The 5,842-nt window shown below is 35.7% G+C and overlaps 1 pseudogene; it reads left to right on the forward strand.

Annotated features, from left to right (window-relative positions):
- The first annotated feature begins 576 nt into the window (after positions 1-576).
- On the forward strand, positions 577-921 carry LOC145535886 (protein S100-A14 pseudogene; annotated as a pseudogene).
- The last annotated feature ends 4,921 nt before the right edge of the window (positions 922-5,842 follow it).

The following is a 5,842-nucleotide window of genomic DNA, read 5'->3' on the forward strand; positions in this document are numbered from 1 at the left end:
ATTTAATCTATGACAAAGGAGGCAAGAATATATAATAGAGGAAAGATGGTCTCTTCAATAAGTGTTGCTGGAAAAAAAAATTGACAGCTACATGTAAAAGAATGAAATTAGAACACTCCCTAACACCATATACAAAAATAAACTCAAAGTGGATTAAAGATCTAAATGTAAGGCCAGACACTATAAAACTCTCAGAGGAAAGCATAGGCAGAATACTGACATATATTGCAACAAGATCTTTTTTGACCCACCTCCTAGAGTAATGAGAATAAAAGCAAGTATAAACAAATGGGATCTAATTAAACTTAAAAGCTTTTGCACAGCAAAGGAAATCATAAATAAGATGAAAAGACAATTCTCAGAATTGAGAAAATATCTGCAAATGAAGCAATTGACAAAAGATTAATCTCCAAAATATACACACATCTCATGCAGTTCACTATCAAAAAACAACCCAATCACCTCCAGTCCTTTCTCAGCGACTGTTAGCAGATCATGAGCCATCAGGTCTTCTGGGGCGACTGTTAGCAGATCATGAGCCATCAGGTCTTCTGGGGCTGGCTGTAGGATAAAACTCTCACCACAGGACAGAGTGCATCGAGCACCATGGGACAGTGTTGGTCAGCCAACTCTGAGGATGCCCAGGAATTCAGTGATGTGGAGAGGACCAGTGAGACCCTGATCAAGAACTTTCACCAGTATTTGGTGGAGGGTGGGAAAGAGTTGCTGAACCCCTCCAAGCTAAGGATCCTGATCACCCAGCAGCTGCCCCACCGAGTGCTGAGCAACTGTGGGCTGGAAGAGAAAACTGCCAACTTGGGCAACTGTAACAACTCTAAATTGGAGTTCGGGAGTTTCTGGGAGCTGATTGGAGAAGCAGCCAAGAGTGTGAAGCTGGAAAACACTGTCCAGGGGAGTTGAAAACCTTCCCCTGGAATACTGGGTGGGTTGGGTGGGATGCTGGGGAAAAGGGACCTTAGACCTTTGTCCTGTGGGTTTGGAAATAAGACTCCTCTTTCCACCCCACCCCCCAAAATAACCTAGTCAGTAAATGAGTGGAAGACCTAAATAAACATATCTCCAAAGAAGACATACAAATGGCAAACAAACACATGAAAATATGCTCAACATCATTAATTTTTAGGGAAATGCAAATCAAAACTGCAATAAGGTATCACCTCACACTGGTCAGAATGGCCATTATCACAAAATCTACTAACAATAAATGCTGGAGAGGGTATGGAGAAAAGGGAACCCCTCTTACACTATTGGTGGGAATGTAAATTGATACAGCCACTATAGAGAACAGTGTAGAGGTTCCTTAAAAAACTAAAAATAGAACTACCATGTGACCCAACAATCCTACTGCTGGGCATACATCCAGAGAAAAATGTAATTCAAAAAGCACATACACCCCAATGTTCACTGCAGCACTATTTACAACAGCCAGGACATGGAAACAACCTAAATGCCCATCAACAGAGGAATGGATAAAGAAAATGTGGTACATATATACAATGGAATATTACTCAGTTATAAAAAGGAACAAAATCACATCATTGGTAGAAATATGGATAGAACTAGAGACTGTCATACAGAGTGAAGTAAGTCAGAAAGAGAAAAACCAATGCCATATATTAAAGTATATATGTGCAATTTGAAAAAAATGGTGTAGATGATCTTACAAAGCAGAAATATAGACATAGACATACAGAACAAACATACAGAAACCAAGGGGAAAGGAGGGGTGGGATGAATTGGGAGATTGGGATTGACACATATACACTATTGATACTATGCTGAAAATAGATAACTAATGAGAACCTACTGTATAGCACAGGGAACTCTGTTTAATATTCTGTGGTGACCTAAATGGGATAGAAATTCAAAAGAGAGAGTATATGTATATGTACAGCTGATTCACTTTGCTGTACAGTAGAAACTAGCACTAGCACAACATTGTAAAGCAAGTATACTCCAAAAAAATTCTTTTTTAATGAAGAAAAATAAAGGCTGTCTCAGACAAGCAACAAGTAAGAGAATTCTGTCCTGCAAGAAATGGTAATTTTCCTTCTGCCTAAAGAAAATCTTTGAAGTCAGAAGCTTACCTCTACACAAAGAAGGGAAGAGCATCATAAAAGGAATAAATGAAGCTAAAATAAATTTTTTCTCAACTGATCTAATATATATCTTTCTGCTTAAAGTTATAATAGTAACAATGAATTGTGTGATTACAGCATATGGATAAAAAATATTCCAGGGGATGGAAGGGAGGAATTACAAATACATTGTCATAAGGTGTCTGCACTACACAAGAAATGCAATATTGTTATCTGAAGGCATACTTATATCAGTTAAAAATGAATATTTTACACTGTAAGGCAACCACTAAAAATTTCTTAAAGACATATAATTGCTGCACTAATAGAGGAGATAAAAACTGAATTCTAAAAAAAAAAATTAATTTTATAAAATGCTCAATTAAAATGAGAGAAGGCAGAAAAAGAAACCTCTGATAATAAGCAAAAGTTACAAACGTAGGTAATATTAGCTCACATATATTAATAATTATTTTAATGTGAATGGTCTAAATGCAACAATTAAAAGACAGTGATTGCCATACTAGCTACAAAACAAGGCCCAATTATATACTGCCTACAAAAAAAGATACTTTTTAAATAAAAATGACAGGATAAAAACAAAGGGATACAAAAGATGCACCTCTAATCAAAAGAAAGTAAGTTAGAGTAGCTTTATGAATTTTAAACCAAGCAGATTTCAGAACAAGGAAAAATATCAGGGATAAAAACAGGCAGTGCATAATAATAAAGGGATCAATGTTCTAAGAAGATATAACATTCCTAAACATGTGTGCACCTAACAATAAAACATCAAAATATATGAGGCAAAACTCAATAAAATTGAAAGTATAATAAAAGAAAACCCTACTATAGTTGGAGACTTCAGCCCCTACCTTCCCCTTCAATAATTACTAGACTGAGTAGGCAGAGAAATCAGTAAGAATATAGTTGACTTGAATGGTACTGTCAATCAACAATCTAATTGACATCTGTAAAAAACTCTAACAATGGCAAAACACACATTTTTCTCAAGCTTACAAAAACATTCACCATGAAAGACCACATTCTGGGTCATAATACACACCTTAACAAATTCAAAAGAATAAAAGTCATACAAAGTATGTTATCAGACCACAGTAAAATTAAACTAGAAATAAGTGATAAAGATAGCTGGAAAAATCTTCAAATATTTAGAAATTGAAACAACAGACTTTTAAATACCACATGGGTCACAGAATGCTCCCAAGATAAATTTTAAAATATTTTCAAAGTTGTATTTTCATTTTTACCATCTGAGCCACCTGCAAAGCCCCCCATTTTTACCATCTGAGAGGCTTCCCACATGGCTCAGATGGTAAAAATGAAAATACAACTTAGCAAAAGTTTCAAGAGGCAGCAAAAGCAGGGTTTAAAAAAGAAATTTATACCATTACATTCATACATTAGAAAAGAAATGAGATAAAAATGCAATAACTTAAGCTTTCACCTTAGGAAACTGTAGATATAAGAGCAATTTATGCCTACAGAAAGCAGAATTAAATAATAAAAATAAGAGCAGAAATCAATGAAATTGAAGACTGGAAAACAGATTTTAAAAATCAACAAAACCAAAACCTGGTTCTTAGAAAAAAAAAGTTTAATTCTTAAACCTCTAGCCAAGTTAACCAAGAAAAAAAATACACAGGTTACCAATACTAGGAATGAAAAAGGGGTCATCTCTACTGTTCTCTGGACATAAAAGGATAATATAGGAAAATTATGAACAATTCTGTGTCCACAAATTTGATGATTTAGATGAAATGGACCAATTCTTTGAAACCAATAAACTACCAAAACTCACCAAGTAGAAATAGATACAAATCTGTTTAGATGAATCATTAAAGCAAGTGAATGAATTAAATAGTCTTCAAAAAAAAAGAAGTCACCAGGTCCAGATGGTTTACTGATAAATTCTACCAAGCATTTAAGGAAAAAATTATACCAATATTTCCCAGAGGGAGGGAACACTTCCTAATTCATTCTATTAGGCCATCATTTCCCTAATAACAAGATGACACTACATAAAATGAAAACTATGGATTAGATGACATTCAGTTCAGTTCAGTTGCTCAGTCGTGTCCAGCTCTTCACAACCCCATGGACTGCAGCACGCCAGACTTCCCTGTCCATCACCAACCCCCAGAGCTTGCTCAAACTCATGTCCATTGAATCAGTGATGCCATCCAACCACCTTATCCTCTGTCATCCCCTTCTCCTCCCACCTTCAATCTTTCCCAGCATCAGGGTCTTTTCAAATGAGTCAGGTCTTCACATCAGGTGGCCAAAGTATTGGAGTTTCAGCTTCAGCATCAGTCCTTCCAATGAATAATCAGGACTGATTTCCTTTAGGATGGACTGGTTGGATCTCCTTGCTGTCCAAGGGACTCTCTAGAGTCTTCTCCAACACCACAGTTCAAAAGCATCAATTCTTCAGTTCTCAGCTTTCTTCCCCGTCCAACTCTCACAACCATACATGACTACTGGAAAAACCATAGTTTTGACTAGATAGACCTTCGTTGGCAGAGTAATGTCTCTGCTTTTTAATATGCTGTCTAGGTTGGTCATAGCTTTTCTTCCAAGGAGCAAGTATCTTTTAATTTCATGGAAATTAACAGGAAAGCAAAACAAACCAATATCTCATTAACATACATGCAAAAATCCTCAACAAAATATTAGCAAATCAAAAAATAACTACATACACTACAGCCAAGTGGGATTTATTACAGGTGTGCAAGGCTGGGTTCAATATTTTAAAAAATCAGTCAGCCCACCACATGAGCCTGGAGCATTTCATAGTGCCAGAATACTTACAAATGCTAAAAAAACAAAAACAAAAACTTACAGTCACAACAATGAACTGAAACAATCTGAACAACAAAATAAAGTAGTACTGGTTTGTCATCCCAATTATAATATGAATCTACACTGATATAAATAAAGGATTTAATAGTGGGGGGACAGTTCATCTACCAAGGAGAAGAATTCCAAAGAGTTTATGTAGATAGACAGCCCTTAAGGAAGAGGAGCACTCAAGTATGTGTTACTCATAGTGACGTGCATCCAAAGAGGACAATATGCAAAAAGAGGGGAAAGAGACTAACTTTACAATGGAAAAAACTGACAAATACTCCTTCAGCCAAGTGATCAAGGTCAACATAAACAGTGAGAAACCATGTTCATAGCATGTACTTATGATATAATGTGATGAGAAAGACACTTTACCTCCATGATGTTCCTTCCAAAAACACACTACCCCAGTATCATCATGAAAAAAACATTAAACACACCCAAACTGATGGACATTCTATGAAATACCTGACCAGGAACCCTAAAAACTGGCAAGGTCATCAAAAATAAGCAAAGTCTGAAAAGTCATAACAACCTACAGGAGTCTAAGGAGACGTGGCATCTAAATGCAATATGGTATCCTGGAAGGGATCTTGGAACAGATGATGGACATTAGAGAAAAACTGAGAAAATCTGAATAAAGTATGGAATTTAGTTAATGATCATATATGCATACTGGCTTATTAATGGGCAAATGTACCATATTAATGTAAGATGCTAATAGGTAAAACTGACATGGGGTATATGAAAACTTTCTGCATTATCTTTCCAGTAATTCTGTAAATCTATAACTGCTCAAAAATTACACACTTACCTTAAAAATGATCATTACTGTTTTAAAATTACCATAGCATATCCAAAGATTTTTCAGGGTG

Source organism: Giraffa tippelskirchi, chromosome X (genome assembly GCF_054371585.1).
Source record: "Giraffa tippelskirchi isolate mGirTip1 chromosome X, T2T-mGirTip1v1.2.pri, whole genome shotgun sequence".
Classification (NCBI taxonomy): Eukaryota; Metazoa; Chordata; class Mammalia; order Artiodactyla; family Giraffidae; genus Giraffa; species Giraffa tippelskirchi.